Raw genomic sequence first — 20,649 nt, 5'->3', positions numbered from 1 at the left:
GATAGCACGCACAATCTCCTACAACTGACTGCAAGCTCTATTTAAAAAGAGCAAGATAGTTAGCTGTATAGGTGGATATAGCGGTGTATACTGGGTTCAGAGCACGGAGACAGCACGCACAATCTCCTACAACTGACTGCAAGCTCTATTTAAAACTAGCAAGATAGCTAGCTATATAGGTGGATATAGCGGTGTATACTGGGTTCAGAGCACGCAGACAGCACGCACAATCTCCTACAACTGACTGCAAGCTCTATTTAAAATGAGCAAGATAGCTAGCTATATAGGTGGATATTTTTTTAATGATTTTCTGCTACCAAAACATACAAGAAATCAAAACTTTACAAAAACAACATCAGTTACATTCCACTCATAACATAATCATATCACTTGGAATCACAACATCCGTGGAACTGTACAATTATATTTACATATCTTCAACACACTCATCCCCTGAGGAAAAATCTAGAAGATGAGCTTCACCCCTGTTGCTAGGCCCTGGTGAGGACCTAGACTCCACCTCAGGTAGTGGGACCCTTTTCTTCTTCTTTTTACTATGCTTCTTCTTGACCGTTACCCAGGGTACCTCACCTTCCTCATCTGATAACTCTTTAGGACGCTTCTGAGCGCCCTTTACTGACACCTCCATCTCCTCCTCCCCGGTCTGGCTCTCACCCGCTGAGGAATCAGACGAGGAGGTGGCAGCTAAGCGACCACCAGATCGCTGCCTCCGAGGAAGGGGAGAGGGACCAGGAACTGGGGGACAAGATCCCTGCACCACTCCCCCGGAAGGGAGAGACTCAGAAGGCATCACGGACCCAACCTTACTTATAGAAGCTTGAACTATACTATCAGGAGCCCGGGCTACATTCGTAGACCGAACTCCCTTCTCCTTCTGGGGCACCTTAGGTTCCTTCTGAGTCCGGGGTTCCTCCTGCCCCCCCTGCCCAGACACGTTACTCTGCCCCTCCCCTCCAGATCTCCGCCCAGCTGGAGGTGGAGCAGCATTACCACCCAATCTCCTACCCGCTGCTGCTTCTCCCCTGTACGCCCTGGGGCATCTACTAAATGGATGCCCCATTTGACCACAGAGGTTGCAGCAGATCAGGCCACAAGACTCCCCTGAGTGCCCAAATTTGTTGCACTTGATGCACAGCACCACCGGTCAGTCTGCACTCAAGTGGGTTGGGCACCCACATCTAAAACAACGACGGAGTTGGCCTGGATAGAACACCAGGATCCTATCCCTTCCTAGGAAAGCACTACCTGGGACATGTGCAACCGTGTTGCCGGCCCTTTTTAACTTAATCCTAGTGTTCCATGCCCCAGTCCACACCCCTCGTTCATCCAGGCATTTATTTAGAGGACACTGCAATTGGCCATGTCTTCCTAACCAAGTTGCAATGTCCTCTGGGGGCAGACTCTCATTTCTAACTAAGATTGTTATGTTCTTGATGTCCTCTTGTCTACTCAAAGGAATTATACAGAACCCTTTCCACGGATCCGTCCCCCTGATTAGACCAAATGAAGTAATAAAAAGCTCCATGATTACCACATTCATGAAGCTTATGTCAAAATCAAGGGAACCCGATGGGTGGATTACTGCAAAAATTTCCCCAACCTTGATCCCCAATGATAGGATCATGTCCACAACCTGACCCCTTGCAGGGCATTGGCCACTCCCCTCCCACCTTAACTGTACAATGTTCCTACGTTTGTGTTCAGGACCACCCGTCCCCCTAGACCATGAATTTGACCCAGAGGACTGATCAGCCGTGGGCACTTGAAAATTACCAGCCCCGAACTGATGGTATAGGTGGTCCAGCGCAACATTTGACCCTGCCACATTTGCATAGGAACGTCTTTCCCCTAAGGCTGTTAGCAGCCTCACTTCCGGTGTACCCCTCAAAACAGGTTCAGGAAGAGGAGCCTCTATTGCTGGGACAGGTGGAGCAACCAGGGGCAACACAGCAACCCTCTCAGCCTGGGGACACCTACTCTCCCCCCCCCCCCCTATTAGACTGTTCCATTGGAGGGAACTCCTCCTCTGAACTATAGAAGAGGGCGTTCCAATTCTCCTGCCAGGCCACCTCTGTATAGGCTCCACAGGAATCCACTGGCACCTGTCCCTGCTCCCGTTGGGACCCTTCTAAACCTCGAATATAATCCATAGCAGGGCTGTCATCTCCTAACTCCCCCATGGGACAATCTCCCCAAGCAGAAACCTGACCTGGTTCCAGACCATTAGATATTTCCATATCAGTCCCGCCGGCATTCTCCTGACAAGATGGAATACCGGAAGTCCCAGGTGTCACTGACCGAAGGGGCCTCCCGCGGTCAACCTCCACTTCCGCGATCTTCACTCCCGGCCTCGAACCATCCCCGCCAGGAACAGATCCGCCTACCGGAAGTGCGTCACCCGCTCTCATTGCACTCCTATTGGCTCCCCGCCCAACAGTACCGCCCTCCCTCCCGTGGGAAGACGGCGTTCTATTGTCGGTGGCCGCCATTACCAAGTCACCCGGAGCTTTGCTGCTAGCCTTCACTGCACCACCAACCACAGTGCCGGCCAAGCTGTCTTTGCTCTTCTCACTCCCTCCACACGTTTTAACCCCCTTCCCCTTACCCTGGGTCCGGCTTGCAGCAGCGGCAGCCGACAACTCAGCTGACAGCGTGCCTTGCTTGCAATCAACGGCCGGGATCATTGAGGACTGTTTTGGTAAGTCCGGTTTTTCTTTATCTTCTACCAGTCTTGCTAGCTGTACCACAGGAATCTTCTCACATTTTTCCTTAAAGTCTTTCTTCTCCTTGCTATCCTTCTGATATTGTCTCCCTCCTGCATCACCGGGACCCAAACCGCCACCTGGGGTCACAGCCACACACCATCGGGAACAGCATTCTTTGCCTTGGGGTTTCTTCTCCCATCACCGCTCTCCTCCACACTCCCATTTACCGGGGATGTCTCTTTCCTGGCCGGGGTTGCAGCTACAGCTGGAGCCTCCACCAATATTGGGGTTACCGGCCTTTTTTCATCCACTTCTGCTTCTCCATGGGTGTCCTCCATAGAGGGACCCTCCATCTCTCCTTCTGGCGCTGTAGTTGGGGTTAAACGCTGCTTGCAGCGTCTTACTACTTGAGAGCCCTCATCGCACGCCACTTTCATAACTTTTTCTATATTCAACAGAAAGTCCTTTTCGCTTGAGGCACTTTCAATTAATTTGATAAAAGCTCACCAAGCATATTACACTGCTTTTTCAGTCCATCTATGGCAGGTTTAAATTCTGATCTCTTCCTGATACCTGATCTGTCGCGTCTATTCCTCAGCTCGGCCAAAACTTAAATTTTTTCGCAGTAACAGTGAGAAGCCTTTGCTTTTAAGCTCTTGGCTTTCCTTTTCCTCTCCGAAGATTTCTCCATGTCTTCACCTGGCTGTCTCAGAGACCAGTCAACCAAGTCAAGCTGGTTTTCTAAGTACAGCCTCCCCTCCTTAACGAACTCCTGGAGTTTTAGGGCACCACGCCTTTCCTCAAGGCTGAGAAACAGCCACCTGGTCTGGGCTGACTGAAGCCATCAGCTCCCTCTCTTCCTCCACCACTCTGGAAGCTCTCACAGGTCAGAGCACGCAGCCAGCACACACAATCTCCTACAACTGACTGCAAGCTCTATTTAAAAAGAGCAAGATAGTTAGCTATATAGGTGGATATAGCGGTGTATACCAGGTTCAGAGCACGCAGACAGCCCCCCTCACGACTGCGTCCACAATCAAACACCTACCGTTTTCTAATTCAATCACTCGTCGACAGGCCACCGAACCAGTCTTAAAAAAGACTGCAACACCACTGCAGGGCTCAGCCGCAAGAGACCAGAGGGAGGGCCCATGTCTCCACTCCCTCTTTGCTAGGTGCATCTCTGCCACAGATGCCAGCCAGGTCTCTTTCAAAAACAAAATGTCGGCTTCAACCCGGCCGAGAAAATCAAAGGCTGAAAATCTAGCCGCCGCAAAACGCACACTTGCGACATTAATGGTCGCAAGGCGTATTGGAGCGGGTACCGCCATCCTTAGTGACTGAAGTTTACATTCCTCTCTATATTACATATCTAAAAAGAATCAATCCTCCTCGGACTCCGAGGAGGAAAGGATCCCGAATCTGTTCCATAGGGCCAGTGAGGAGCCCCCCCCCCCTGCCCCTGAACTAGTACCGGGCTGGGGGTCCTCACCACCCTCCTTCCCCAAACTCTTCCTCTTCCTCTTCTTTTTGGTTTTCTTCTCCCATTCCACCTTGGGAGGCTCCCTCCCACTTTCTTCATCGGACCTCCCACTGGAGATCTCCTTAATTCTCTTATTAACCCCCTTACCAGCCCCTGAGATGTCCATCGGGGCCACCCCTCCTGCACCAGCCTGCCGACCACTCACGGCCACCGAAGAGGCCGGAGGGGGCATTAGTATAGCCGCCTGATCCAGTGGCGGGTGCGGCTTACCTGCAGTTTTAATTACTGAGGGGAGGGAGGGGGAAGCGGGCAAAGGAGAAGAAGGGGAAAGTGGGAGGGGGGAGACCAGGGGGAGAGGAGAAGGGGAGGGGGCGGGGGAAAGAGAGGAGGATGGGGGGGGGAAACAGGGGGAGGGTGATTTTTGGGCGAGGGCTTTTTCGCGGGGCTCCCTCCCACTCTCTCCGTCCGATCTACCACTTGATAGGTCCTTGGGCCGTTTATTTGCCCCTTTCCCAGGACCAGTAGTGTCCATAGGGGTCTCTGAAGGATTTTCTGCTGCCAGGTAAGCTTGGCATTTGGCACCCACCCCAGAAGAATCTGGAGGGGGCATAGGGTTAACAGCCAGGCCTAGGCTTGGGGGGGTTGTATCCAAGGACACAGGGGATGGGGGATGGGAAGGGGGGGAGGAAGCTTAGTACGAGGGGGAGGGATGGGCCGGGGGGGGGGCAGGGGAGGAGCCGGGAGCACGGGGAGCTGGGGGAGGAGGGGGAGGGGGGGGGTCTGAGGCTTTTTAATGGATGATTTATTGGCTTTTACCGGCTTATCAGCCGGTCTACCTGTCACTACCCCATCCCTCCTTGACCCAGGCTGGGCCGGGGGGTCTACTGGGCAACCACCTATTGGATCTTCAACCACCCTACCCGCCCCCTGCTCACGCCTGGGGGGCCTAACCCTTTGAGGGAGGGGGGGATCCTCCCTCTGTGGCTCTGGGGGATTGGGGGCTCCACTTTGTCTAGGGTCACCATCACCCCCTGGGCCTGGGGCAGCCCCGTCCGCCTGATGCCCCCGGAAAGCCTTGGGGCAACGGCTGAAGGGGTGCCCCATTTCCCCGCAGAGGTTGCAGACTATCAGTCTGCAACCATCAGATGAATGGCCAAAGCCATTACATCTCACGCACCGAGGCATTGTGCAGTCTGCACTGAGGTGTGCAGGACTGCCGCACTTGAAACACCTACGGGGCTGGCCGGGGTAGAAGACCAGGATCCGGTCTCGCCCGATAAATGCGCTACCGGGAACGTGCGCCACGGTGTTGCCCTGGCGCTTGAGCCGGATCCTGACCTGCCACGCACCCGTCCAGACCCCGCGCTCGTCAAGGCTCTTCCTCAGCCCTGACTGGAGCTGTCCGTACCGCGCCAGCCAGGTGGCGATGTCCTCAGGCGGGAGAGACTCGTTCCTGACCAGCACAGTGATGTTTTTAATTTCCTCCTGCCTCGAGAGAGGCACTACCCGGAAACTTTTCCATGGTTCAGACCTCCCGACAATCTCGTAGAGGGTCAGGAAAAGCTCCATGGAGACCACGGAGACGAAGCTAATATCAAACTCTTTCGAGTTCGCAGGATGTATCACTGCGAACAGGTCTGAAACCTTAAACCGAAGCTCCAACAGGTAATCAATCACTTGACCCCTGCTGGGACAAGCGGTCGCTCCCTCCCACCTGAGCTGCACCACGTTGCGCCTGCGCCTTTCAGGACCCCCTGTACCCCTGGACCAGGCATTCGCCCCTTGGAACTGCTCCTCGGGGGGGGCCCTGAAGTTCTGGGCACCAAACTGGCCGTACAGGGGCCTTAGGGGCACAGACGTACCTGCCACCTGGGCAAACGAACGTCCAGTTTTCAGGGCACTCAGGAGGTTAGCCTCGGCTTGCGTGCCCAAGATGACATTGGGGCCTGCGGGGGAAGGGTCAGGCTCCCCGTGAACCAGGCCGGAAGGCCCAGGCTGAGCTGATGCTGTTTTCCCACCCTCTGGCCCACCTGTGACACTTACTTTCCTCCTCACCCTTTCCATGGGGGGCGGGGCACTAGCCACCTCTACTGCAGGACCCTGGGGGGAGGCATCTTCCATCACCTCCTCCCGCTGGGATCCCTCTAGCTCCCTTATAAATTTCAGTGCGGGGCATTCCGCTACCAACTCTCCCATAGGGGATTCACCCCAGCTCCCCTGCCTGGCCGGGAGATCCATACCAGGGGATTCCCCCTGCCCCTCCGAGATAGTACCCAGTGGGTCTCCCAAACCCTCTTCCATTCCTTCCGCCCCGACCGAGAGGCCGTGGGCAGTATCATGTGGTGACTCCACAGTCTTTTCGGACATTTCCTGCACTTCCGGGGACGCATTGTCAGTCACTTCCGGTCCGCGGGAGCCACTTCCGGACGCGGCCCTCTGCGCCGGAAATGACGCGGATCTTCCCGCGACATGTCCCGCTATGGTGTCCGCAGCGGAAGAAGATCTCCTTTCCACACATGTTTTCACAGACGCCACAGACGCCATTGGCGCCACAGACTCCATCCCCTTACCACGTGCGGCCGCAGCGGGGGCCGCCATTGTGGCCGGCAACCCTCGCACCGCATAGGGGACCGACGGATCACCCTGGATCACTGGGGGGGCCTGTGCTGCACCATCAGCCTCGGACTTGCTGACAACAGGTTGTACCGGCCCTTCCAGATGGCTCCGGGTGAGGACTACTACCAGTTTTTTCCCTTGGCACTCCACACTTCCCGCTCTTCCCTCTCCCCTGGAGCTTCCCAACACTTCACCGGGTACCCTACCCGGGTCAACCCTTGCCCCAATCACGGACTGGGCAGGCGGACTTACATGGACCCGGGGACCCTCCGTGCTTACTGCTCCAAGGGGGGCACCGTCCTCACTGATGTCTGTACCGGGATGCTGGCTTCTCTCTTCCTCCACACTTGCCGAAGGGTCTTCCACAGCCTGCTTGGGTAAGCTCTTCTGCGTTCCCCTCCTTACTGCTTGGGAGCCCTCCTGGCTCATTCTCAGGAGTTCCCGTTTTATTTCAAGCATGAATCCTCTCTCTCCTACTCCTCTCTCACAGAGACCGCCCAGGAGCTGCCAGAGGTCTCTGCATTCAGCTTTAAGATCTTCTATGGTATCTCTGTACTCTGCTCTCTTCTTGATTCCTGAACGGTCTCTGGAGTTCCTGAGAGCCGTCAGCCTTTCCATCTTCTTGCCGTATACCTCCACTGCCTTCTGGATCAGGGTTTTCACCCTGACCCTGCGTCTTTGCAGCTTCAAGCCGTCTTCACCCGGCTGTGCCCGGGTCCAGTCGCTTAACTCCACTTGGGTGGATAAAAACAATCGTTCCTCCCTGGAGAGGCCTTCCTTTCCACCAGGGGGATGAGCTGTAGCCCCAGGCCGGGAAGAGGGCCCCGAGCCTGGGCTGGCCGACGCCATAAGGCCGGATGTCCAAGACAGCTGCGGTTCTCCACAGAGCTCCTCCACGTACGTCTGCTCTCCTGGGAAGCCTCTCCTGTGTGCTGGGTTCAGAGCACGCAGACAGCACGCACAATCTCCTACAACTGACTGTAAGCTCTATTTAAAACGAGCAAGATAGCTAGCTATATAGGTGGATATAGCGGACTGGGTTCTGAGCACGCAGACAGCACGCACAATCTCCTACAACTGACTGCAAGCTCTATTTAAAACGAGCAAGATAGCTAGCTATATAGATGGATATAGCGGTGTATACTGGGTTCAGAGCACGCAGGCAGCACGCACAATCTCCTACAACTGACTGCAAGCTCTATTTAAAAAGAGCAAGATAGCTAGCTATATCGGTGGATATAGCGGTGTATACTGGGTTCAGAGCACGCAGAAAGCACGCACAATCTCCTACAACTGACTGCAAGCTCTATTAACAAAGAGAAATATAGCTAGCTATACAGGTGAATATAGCGGTGTATACTGCGGTCAGGGCACGCAGACAACAACCACTACAGAAGAGCAAGAACGAAAAACCGGCCAATAACGATCGGTGTATACTGTGTTGAAGGTACACAGAACACCCACTAACTCCTACAGATGCCAACACACTACAAAAGGCCGCCGCACTGGCGGCCTTATATATTGTGGGGCGTGTACTACACAGCCTGAGCTATGATTGGCCACAGGCATCCTGCCTGTGGCCAATCATGGTTCTCCTCAGTGCCGGCGCTGTAATTGGCCAAGCATGCAGGGTCACAGTGCACGCTTGGCCAATCATGAGCCAGCAATGCACTGCGATGGCGCAGTGCATTGTGGGCCGTGAGCGACACACGAATTTGGCGCGAATGGCCCACAACGTTTGGAATTCGCCGAACGGGCGAACAGCCGATGTTCGAGTCGAACGTATGTTCGACTTGAACATGAAGCTCATCCCTAATAAATCACAATGAAGAATGACACCAGGGAATAACCATAAAAATAATAAATACATTATATAAACACCTAGATCTGCCATCTCAATATACTGTGTCCCCAACTACAAAATATATGGAAACATACTTCCGGGGTCACTCAATTTTATATGGTGGCAGACCACAGTGCTGTAAACCTACTGTGGGGATCATTAGAAATAATAGGGAGCTCGAATGGAGAACAGGAACTGCCTAGTATTTTGACTAGGATGGATAATGACAAAGTGTGAGGCTACTTCCTTAGGGAAACAAAAATAGTAATGAATGAGCTACACATGAGTCACCTCATTGACCGGCGTCTATCGGTATCAGTATAAATATTGAGACAGTCGAGATAAAGTAAAAATACACAAAAAGGATCAAGGGATAGTTGCAAAGTAATATCCTAATTAAAGCAGAATGTCGGAATAGCAATGAGACTAGATGGTTGCAGCATAAGACGAAATATGAGCATCGACGTTATAGGTTTCTATTATTTTAGAGGATCATTACATGATTAAAATCATGTAGTGTGTATAATCTAAATTTAGCATAAGAATGAAAAAGCATAACATGGCAATGAGATAAACTCAATTAGAGATGTGAGCTAGATGAAATGTCTAACCCCATTGGTTACTTATAGGTAATCATGAATACAGTTTAGAAGGCTAAATACAGCAGTGTGTAAACTAAGCAGTTAAAAAACACACATTATTTAAGAGAAAATTGAATTAGCTTCAACATTCCAAAGTGTAAATTGTTGCATTATTCTAAATTTATCAGCTAAGTTAACCCTGAGATTGCTGATATCAGCCGATATCAGTGACTGTTATATTATGCGATCCGTTTCTAATGGACAGCATAATGTAATATCAGTAAATGTTAAGATTGATGAGACTATCCTCTCTGTATATAACAAATTGTCTTCTGCTATCACTTGCCTGCCCTCTATATACACTAGGTCTCTGTATACACCAGCCATTTCTCTGAATACATGACTGTGTCATCTTTATACACTACCCTCTGTGTTATACACTAATGTCTCTGTATACACTAGCCGGTCTTCTGCATACAAGAAGCCTGTCTTCGATATACACTAGCCTATGTTCTGAATACACTAGACCGTCTTCTGTATGCCCTAGCCTGTCTTCTGTATACATTAGTTTCTCTGTATACCTTAGTCTCTCTGTATAAACTAGCCTCCCGGTATAACGCAAGCTGTCTTACATTACACTCTGTATACACTAGCCTGTCTTCTGTAAACACTTGTCTCTCTGTATACACTAGCCTGTCTTCTGTATACACTAACCAGGTTTCTATATACAATAGCTTCATTGTATACACTAGCCTACCTGTATAATCTAGCCTCTCTTTATACCCTAGCTTGTGTTCTGCATACTCTAGCCTCTCTGAAGCCTTTCTTCTGTATGCTGTAGTCTTCTATATATACTAGCTTCTCTGTACACCCTTGCCTCTCTGTAAACACGGGCCAGTCTTATGTATACACTCGCCGCACTGTATACACAAGACTCTCTGAATACACTAAACTCTCTGTATACCACAGCCTTTCTTTAGTATACACTAGCCTGTATAAACTAGCTAGTATACATCAACCTGTCTTCTGTACCCACTAGCCTGTCTGTATACACTAACCAGTCTTCTGTATACACTGTCAGTTTTGTTGTATACCCAAGCATGTCTTCTGTATACACTAGTTTCACTATATACACAGTCCTTTTTGCATACACTCGATTCTCTCTATACACACTAACATCTCTTTATGTACTAGACTCTCTTTAAACTAGCCTCTCTGTATACCCTAGCCACACTGTTAACTCTAGCCTCTCTGTATACCCAAGCCTCTCTGCATACACTAGTCTGTAGTCTGTCTTCTGTATTCACTAGCCTCTCTGTATACCTAAGCCTCTCTGCATACACTAGTCTCTCTGTATACCCCAGCCTCTTTAAGACAGGCTAGTGCATATAGCACGTGTATACAGAAGACAGACTGGGGCATACAGAGAGGCTGGAGTATATAGAGAATATAGAATATACAAAAAACAGGCTTGGGTATATAGAGAGGCTAGTGTGCAAAGAGGCTAGTGTATACAACTAGAGGCTAGGGTATATAGTAGACAGCCAAGAGTATAAAGAGAGGCTAGTGTTTCAAGAGAGGCTAGTGTATACAGATGACTCAGGTATACAGTAAGGCTGGAGTATACAGAGAAGCTAGATTATACAGTAGTCAGGCTAGTGTATATAAAAGACAAGCTAGGGTATACAGAAGAAAGGCTGGGGTATACAGAGAATCTAGTGTATGCAGAGAGGCTGGGGTACACAGAGAGGCTAGTGTTTAAGGACGGCCTAGTGTATACAGAGAGCATGGGGTATACAGAGAGCTACAGAGAGTCTAGTTTTTACAGAAAGTTTAGGCTATACAGAGAGGCTAGTATATACAGAAGACAGCCAATGGTATACAGAGAGGCTGGGGTACCAAGAGAGGCTAGTGTATGCAGACTTGTTATTGTATACAGACAGACTAGTGTATACAGAGAGGCTGGGGTATACAGAGAGCCTATGGTATACAATAAACAGGCTGGGATATACAGAGAGGCTAGTGTATACACAGAGGCTACCGTTAGGCTAGTGTATACCATTAGGCTAGTGTACAGAAAATACAAACAAGGGAGGCTATTGTGCATACGGAGAGGCTAGTGTATTCAGAATTCTGGCTAGTGTATACAGAGAGCCTAGTGTGTAGGGCTATTATATACAGATAGACTAGTGTATACAGAAGATAGACTGGGGTATAAAGTGAGCCTGGGGTATACAGAGAAGCTATGGTATACAGAAAGCATGCTAGTGTATTTAAAAGTCAAGCTAGGGTATACAGAAGACAGGCTGGAGTATACAGAGAGGCAAGTGTATACAGATAGGCTGGGGTACCCCGAGAGGCAAGTGTATACAGAGAGGCTGGGGTACACAGAGAGGGTAGTGTGTAAAGATGGGCTAGTGTATACAGAGAGGATAGTTTATACATAGAGGCTAGGGTATATAGACAGGCTAGTGTATACAGAAGACAGACACTGGTATACACAGAGGCTAATGAATACAAAGAGGCTAGTGTATACAGAAGACTGGTATCTGAGACACATGAAAAATAAAAAAGGTTGGATCTTCTGGTATCCTATATTCTGTAATCCGCTGAAGGATACCACCAATCTCTGTCCAAAAATTCTTTAATAAAGAAAGGTACAAAAGGAAGAAAAAAGAAGGTAGAAAGAAAGAAATGGGAGGGAGAGAGAGAAGGAAATGAATCAAGAAGTAAAAAAAGGAGGGAGAGAGAAGGAAAGAACGAGAAGCAAAGAAAGAAAGAAAGAAAGAAGTAAAAGGGAGGAAGGAAAGAAAGCAAGAAGTAAAAAAAGGGTGGGGAAAGAAGGAAAGAATGAGAAAGAAAGAAGGAAAGAAAGAAAAAAGAAGGTAGAAAGAAAGAATGAAAGAATAAATGAAAGATAGAAAGAAAGACAAAGAAAGTAAGAATGAAAGAAAGAAAAAGGGAGGTAGAGAATGAAAGAAAGCAAGAAGTAAAAAAAGGGAGGGAGAGAGAAGGAAAGAAAGAGAAAGAAAGAATGAAAGAAAACGAGAGGTAGAGAATGAAAGAAAGAGAGAAAGAAAAAAAGGGGGGTATAGAGAAGGAAAGCAATAAAGAAAGAAAAAAGGAGGTAGAGAATAATAGAAAGTAAAAAAGAAACAAATAAAGAAAAGGGGAGGTAGAGAAGGAAAGAAAGAAAGAAAGAAAGAAAGAAAGAAAGAGGGAGGTAGAGAGAAAGAAAGAAAGAAAGCAAAGAAAAGAAAGAAAACAGGGAGAGAGAGGGAAGGAAAGAAAGATTGTGAGGGAGAGAGAAGAAAAGAAAGAAAGAAATAATTAAATAAAAAAGGAAATAAATATAAAAATGGAGAGAGAGAGAAGGAAAGAAAGAAAAATGTTAGGGGGAGAGAGGGAAAGTAAGAAAGAATTAAAGATTAAGGGAGAGAGAGAGAAGCAAAGAATAAAAGAAAGGAAGAAAGAAAGGTAGGGAGACAGAAGGAAAGAAAAATAAATAAATAGGAAAGAAAGAAAGCAAGAAAGAAAGAAAGGGAGGGATACAGAAGGGAAGAAAAAAAAAGGAAGAAGAGGAAATATAGAAATAAAGAAAGAAAACGAAAGAAATTAAGAAAGAAAGAAGGAATAAAGAAAAAAATAGGGAGGGAGAAGGAAAGAAAGGTTCCTTCTCTCTCCCTCCCATTTCTTTCTTTCTTTCTCTCTTCCCCCTTTTCCTTATTTCTTTATCTTTCTGTATATCTTTCCTTCTCTCTAACTCCCTTTTTCTTTCTTTGTTCCTTTCTTTCTTTCTCTCTACCTCCTTCTTTCTTTTCTTCTCTCCCTCCCATTTTCTTTATTTCTTTTTTTTTTCTTTGATTCTCTTCCTCCTTTTTTCTTTGTTTCTTTCTCGTTCTCTCATTTTCTTTCCCTCCATTTTTTTACTTCTTGCTTTATTTCCTTCTCTCTCCCTCCCATTTCTTTCTTTCTTTCTTTCTTTCTTTCTTTTCTTTCTTTCTTTTTCTTTCTTCCCTTCCTTCTTACATTCTCTAACTCTCTTTTTCTTTCTTTCTTTCTCTTTTTCTTTCTATCTTTCTTTCTTTCCTTCTTTCTCTTTCTTTCATTCTCTCTCCCTCCCATTCCTTTCTTTCTCTCTTTCTTTCCTTCCTTCTTTCTATCATTCTCTACCTCTCCTTTTCTTTCTTTCTTTATTTCGTACTTTCCTTCTTTCTTAGATAGAAAGAAAGAAAGAAAGAAAAAGCGGTGGAGTGAAGGAAAGAAAGAGAAAGAAAAATATACATTCTTTCTCTTTCTTTCCTTCACTCCATCTTTCTTTCTTTCTTTCTTTCTTTCCTTTGAAGTTAGAGGTAATAGAAAGGCATGGGGATTTAGGTGGGTGGTGGGCAAAGGTGGTGGGGGAGGTAGCACAGGTATGAGCCTACAGGCCTTCATTTCATCTGTAGTATATCGTCACCTCAGAGGTGAGGTAGTTATGTAGTTATGTTCTGATGGGCTTCTCAAAGTGATTGTCTCTCCTCAGAGTATTTTAACACATTCCACAGTTGCCATGTTTTGGAGTATGCCTCTGGGCTTCTCTAACGTCAACAAAGATCCGGCGTTGGGAAAATTGTGTTTAGTACTGCTGTTGTTCTGTATCATTGTGTGAGGAATTTGTAGTTGTTTTCCTGGAATTTGGTACAAATGGATGACTTGTGTGTGGATCTTAGGATATGTTGTGAATTTACAGCCTAAGTCTCTTTCCCATTAGGAAAGACAAGGGAGTTGATATTCATCTGGTGGCGCAATTAGTATGTTGTAAGTAAGGCAGAGCATGTGTAAGATTATTCCTGATTCTGCACAGAGCTCCTCTAAAGTTGTAAGGGATTCGTTTGTAATGCAAGGAGGGGTCATGGTGTTGTTTTTCTTTCTTTCTTTAATTTCTTCTTCTTTCTTTTGTTCTTTCTCTACCTTCCATTTTCTTTCTTTCTTTCTTTCTTTCTTTCTTTCTTTCCTTCTTTCTCTTTCTTTCCTTCTCTATTTCCCCCTTTTCCTTAATTCTTTCCTTATTTCTTTATCTTTCTTTATTTCTTTCCTTCTTTCTACCTCACTTTTTCTTTCTTTTTTTCAATCTTTCTTTCTTTTTTTCTTTCTTTCATTCTTTCTTTTTTTCTCTCTACCTCCCTCCCTCTTTCTTTCTTTATTTCTTTCCTTCTCTCTACCTCCCTGGTATACAGAACATAGGCTGGGGGTATACAGACAGACTAGTGTATACAAAAAGCCTGGGGTACACCGAGAAGCTAGTGTATACAGAAGACAGCCAATGGTATGCACAGAGGCTAGCGACTATACATAAGACTGGCTAGTGTATACAGAGAAGCTAGTGTGTACAAAAGGCAGGCTAGTGTATACAGATAGGCTAGTGTATACAGAAGACAGACTGGGGTACACAGTGAGGCTGGGGTATACAGAGAAGCTAGGTTATACAGGTGACAAGCTAGTGTATATAAAAGACAAGCTAGGGTATACAGAAGACAGGCTGGGGTATACCGGGAGGCTAATATATACAGAGAGGCTGGGGTACACAGAGAGGCTAGTGTATAAAGATGGGCAAGTGTATACAGAGAGGCTGGGGTATACAGAGATCTAAAGAGAGGCTAGTATATATAGAGAGGCTAGGGTATACAGAGAGGCTAGTGTATGCAGAAGACAGCCAATGGTATAAAGAGAGGCTGGGGTACACAGGGAGACTATTGTAGGCAGACTTGTTAGTGTATACAGACAGACTAGTGTATACAGAGAGGCTAGGGTATACAGAGAGCCTATGGTATAGAATAAACAGGTTGGGGTATAAAGAGAGGCTAGTGTATACACAGAGACTAGGGTATACCATGATGCTAGTGTACAGAAAAGGCAAACAAGGGAATAGAGAGAGGCTAGTGTGCATACAGAGAGGTTAGTGTATACAGAAGACTGGCTAGTGTATACAGAGAGGCTAGTGTGTACAGAAGACAAGCTAGTGTATACATATAGGCTAGTGTATACAGAAGACAGACTTGGGTATACAGTGAGCCTGAGGTATACAGAGAAGCTAGGGTATACAGAAGAAAGGCTAGTGTATATAAAAGACAAGCTAAGTTATACAGAAGTCAGGCTGGGGTATACAGAGAGGCTAGGTTATACAGAGAGGCTAGGGTATACAGAGAGGCTAGTGTATAAAGAAGACAGGCTTATGTATACAGAGAGGCTAGTGTGTACAGAAGGCAGACTAGTGTATACAGATAGGCTAGTGTATTCAGAAGACACTCTGGGGTATACAGAAGACAGGGTGGGATATACAGAGAGGCTAGTGTATACAGAGAGGCTAGTGTATAAAGACAGGCTCGTGTATACAGAGAGTCTTGTTTATACAGAGAGGCTAGTGTATACAGAGAGGCTTGTTTATACAGAGAGGCTAGGGTATACAGAGAGGCTAGTGTATACAGAAGACAGCCAATGGTATGCACAGAGGCTAGTGAATACAAAGAGGCTAGTGAATACATAAGACTGGCTAGTGTATATAGAGAGGCTAGTGTGTACAGAAGGCAGTCTAGTGAATACCGATCAGCTAGTGTATTCAGAAGACAGTTTGGGATATACAGAGAAGCTGGCGTATAAAGAGAAGCTATGGTATGCAGAAGGCAGGCTAGTGTATATTAAAGACAAGCTAGGGTATAGAGAAAGCCTAAAGTATACAGAGATCCTAGTGTATACAGCGAAGCTAGTGTATATAGAAAACAGGCATTCAGAGAGAGTGGGGTATACAGAGAGACTAGGTTATACAGAAGACAGGCTTTTGTAAATAGAAGACAGGCACTTGTATACAGAAGACAGCCTGGGGTATACAGAGAGGCTAGTGTATACAGAGAGGCTAGGGGATACAGCGAGGCTTGTGTATACAAAAGGCAAGCTAGGGTATACAGAGAGCCTAGTGTAAACAGAAAGGCTAGTGTATACAGAGAGACTGGGGTATACAGAGAGGCTAGGGTATGCAGATAACAGGCTGGGATATAATGAGAGGCTGGGATATACAGAGAGACTAGGGTAAAAAGAATACAGGCTAGTGTAAACAGAGAGCCTTGGGTATACCGTGAGGCTAAAAGACAAACAAGGGAATACAGAGAGGATAGTTTATACGGAGAGGCTAGTATACAGAAGACAGCCTGGGGTATACAGGGAGGCTAGTGTATAAAGAGACACACAAAAGAGGGGGAGATATTCCACCCAACAAGAGCAGTGAGAGAACCGTTGCTATATTATATTAAGTCAATTTTATTATATATCAAAAAAGACCATTATAATAATAATAAACAGCAAGCAGGGATCAAAGTCACAATCCACAAACAGTGAAATTGAGACAAAGTTGTCTAATTAAAAAGGGGAAGATGTGCAGCTGCACACATGACTGTTGTATACCAGTATCACTCATTCCAACCCCCACACTTAACCTTATTATCCACCCATTAACTTGAGACGACACCGGGTTGGAGTAACAAAGGCCGTAGTGGCCTACTTTATTTTAAATAACAAATAAACAAATAAACCAATAAAATTCTATATGAATATAAAACTTCAGTTATCAAAAACACTATCTGGCATTGGTCTGTGCAGGCACTTTTTGTAAACTTCTAAAACAAATAACCCAACTGGCACTGCGGTCCCTCTCCAAGTGTAATATTAGGCCTCAAGCCGACAAGCAGGCTCAGAGACAAACACTGTCCGCAGTGCCCCATAACACTTTCCGTCTACCTTAGTTGTCCGGAAACCACCATCAGTACCCATCCAGCGATAGTTCCTGAACTTTACTTTTTCATATCTCCTTCCCCTGCACAGACCAACACCCGCCTCCACTACGACATCCACAGTTCAGCACCTGTCATGAGAAAAGAAAAATAACACACAACGCAAACATGCACGAAAATCACAGCACCAATAAAGGGAGGGTGGGTGGGAACGTTTCCCCTGACCTTCTGTTGAACTCCCATGATGCACCGGGAGTATAAATAAACTCTGCCCCAGCCCGTCCCCCTCGGCACCTAAGTCCCTCCTCTAGCCTTTCATTCCTCACTGTTAACCCAGTCATGCCCGCCCTTCGCCTATTTCTTTCTGTCTTTTGCTGCGGGCTCCCTTGACTGTTGTATACCAGTATGACTCATTCCAACCCCCACACTTAACCTTATTATCCACTCATTAACTTGAGACGACACCGGGTTGGAGTAACAAAGGCCGTAGTGGCCTACTTTATTTTAAATAACAAATAAACCAATAAAATTCTATATGAATATAAAACTTCAGTTATCAAAAGCACTATCTGGCATTGGTCTGTGCAGGCACTTTTTGTAAACTTCTAAAACAAATAACCCAACTGGCACTGCGGTCCCTCTCCAAGTGTAATATTAGGCCTCAAGCCGACAAGCAGGCTCAGAGACAAACACTGTCCGCAGTGCCCCATAACACTTTCCGTCTACCTTAGTTGTCCGGAAACCACCATCAGGACCCATCCAGCGATAGTTCCTGAACTTTACTTTTTCCATATCTCCTTCCCCTGCACAGACCAACACCCGCCACAGCATGAGGGAGTAACCTACTTATTCCCGAATGCCCCTCCACACCCGAAGCGCTCTTTCTATGCCATCCTGCAGGCCCAGAGTCCATAGGTCAATGCCCACATCATTCAGGTGTACTCCATCTGCTCGCAGGTACCTCCAGGTCTCGAACTCGAGCTCCAAATGCCGGATGGCCAGGCCTCCGTTCTTGACCATAAAGTTGCTAACCGCCCTGTTCACCTTCTTCCTGGCCCTATTAACTCCCACCACGGACCTGGCCAACCGCCATGTCATGCGGGCCACCATGTCCGACCACACAATGACCGTTTTAGGAAAATCAGTCATCAACCGCCCCACGTCCTCTTTAATGTCTCTGGTAAGGTCAACCATGGATCGCGACCCCAGATCATTACCCCCAGCATGAATAATCAAAACATCCGGGGGTCTATCCCGTAGCGCAAAGCGGTGCACCTCCGAAACCAACCTCCCCCATAACATACCGGGGAAGCCAAACCACTTAACGCAGACGTCCCGCCTAGGAAAACCCAGCTGCCTGCCCCCTCTCCTAGCATCACCCCTCCGTGCCCCCCAGCACACGTAGGAATGGCCCATTATCCAGACCAATCCCTTCGCTGAATCTGAAAATAGAAGAAAAACAGAGAACCATGCATGACAAACCACACCGACACCAAACCAGTTAATCCTAACCCCCTTATCATATGTACACACCAACTCACCCAACATACCACAGCCACAGCGCAGACCCCATGCAAACATCAAACAAGCACATTCCCCCGCAGACTGTCGTCCCAGCGTTCCCCGTTATATATATATTTTTTTTTTAAGAGATATAAACTTGCCGTGTTTTCGTAAAATCACTTTACTCTGTTTTCTTTTTTTTTTTTTTTTTTTTTTTACTGAGACTACCCCCGAGTCCCCAAAACCCGACCCAAACATCTACCACACGCCATCCACCACAGCACCCGGTAGCATAGTACAAAAATCCCCAATTACTGCCTCCCATGCCAGAAAAAACAAAACCACTAACCGAAAACAAAGGTCCGAACAATAAAATCCCCCCCCCCCCCAAATCCCCACCTAACTATTCCTTTTTTTTAATTTTTTTTTGTTATTTTTTTATTTTTTATTTATTTTTTATTTTTTTATAGCAACATCACTCCAGCTTACCACCGCAAGGAAGGGGAAAATCCCCGATCAGCACACGTACAGCCACCAACCCTAGACCCGTTCAACACCCCTCCAGAGACTCGCCCAAAGCTATTTTCCACAGCCCTTTGGGACATGGCATGCCATGCAGATCTGCAGCTGGCGCCAACTCCCGGAACCGCTCCCACTGGAACCGGGAAAGCGCATCTGCCAACACATTCTCCACGCCCGGGATGTGCACAGCATGAATGAAAACATTCATTTGGAGACAACGCAACACCAAATGTCGCAACAACCGCACAACCGGCGGCGACGACGCCGAGTTACGGTTGAGAACCTGCACCACCCCCAAGTTGTCCACGTGAAAACGCACCTTCAGGTCCTTAAAGGTTGCACCCCACAGCTCCACCGCCAGAACCACCGGGAACAGTTCCAACAAAACCAAATTTTTGGTGTATCCCGCAGATACCCAAGATGGGGGCCACGGGCCCGCACACCAGCGGCCCTGAAAAAATGCTCCAAAACCCGAAGCACCCGCAGCATCAGTGAAAAGCTCCAGGTCAAAATTGCTGACCGGACCCGACATCCACATAGCCCTGCCATTAAAAGACTCCAGAAAGGTATTCCACACTTTCAAGTCTTCCTTGTGCGACCGCACCAAACGCACAAAATGCGTAGGAGACCGAACACCCGCAGTACTAGCCGCCAACCTACGACTAAAAACACGCCCCATTGGCAGAATTCGGCAAGCAAAATTGAGCTTGCCCAGCACCGATTGCAAGACCCGCAACTGAACTTTCCTCACACCCAACAACCCAGCGATCTCCCTTCTCAAGTCCACCAGCTTACCCTCCGGCAACCGGCATTCCATGGCCTCAGAATCAAGCACAATGCCCAAAAACGTGATGACCGTGCGAGGTCCCTCCGTCTTGTCCGGAGCCAACGGAATGCCAAACCTGCCTGCAACATGTTGTAGCGTCGCCAACAAAATCGCACAGAGCTTAGAACCCGCCGGCCCTATACACAAAAAATTATTGTGGTAATGAATAATGGAATTCACCCCGGACACATCTCGCACCACCCATTCCACGAAGGAACTGAATTGTTCGAACAACACGCACGAAATCGAACAACCCATCGGCAAGCATTGGTCAACGTAAAAACCGTCAGCCCAATGGCACCCCAACAAACGGAAACTTTCCGGATGAACCGGTAACAACCGAAAGGCCGACTCCACATCCGCCTTGGCCAACAGCGCCCCCTTTCCGTACTTCCGCACCCAGCGTACCGCCGCATCAAACGACGTATATGACACCGAGCACGCTTCTTGATCAATCGCATCATTAACCGACCCGCCCTTGGGAAAGGACAGGTGATGTATGAGCCTAAACTTATTAGGCTCCTTTTTGGGCACCACACCCAGTGGAGACACCACCAAGTCCGACCAAGGGGGGGCAGAAAAGGGGCCACTCATCCTACCCAGTGCAACTTCCTTCCGTAGCTTCTCCGAAACCACCTCCGGATGTTGCAGCGCTGACTTCAGGTTGGGTGCCAACGGGGGAACGACCGCCAGCGAACACGGAATCCGAAAACCCTGGGCAAAACCCAATTCCAAAACCTGAGCCGCCACCCTATCCGGATACCTACCGAGAAACGGCCGCATCCT

This window comes from Lithobates pipiens, unplaced genomic scaffold, assembly GCF_037356315.1.
Source record: "Lithobates pipiens isolate NorthernLeopardFrog02 unplaced genomic scaffold, aLitPip1_a1.2 Scaffold_25, whole genome shotgun sequence".
NCBI lineage: Eukaryota > Metazoa > Chordata > Amphibia > Anura > Ranidae > Lithobates > Lithobates pipiens.
This window is presented reverse-complemented; position numbering follows the sequence as displayed.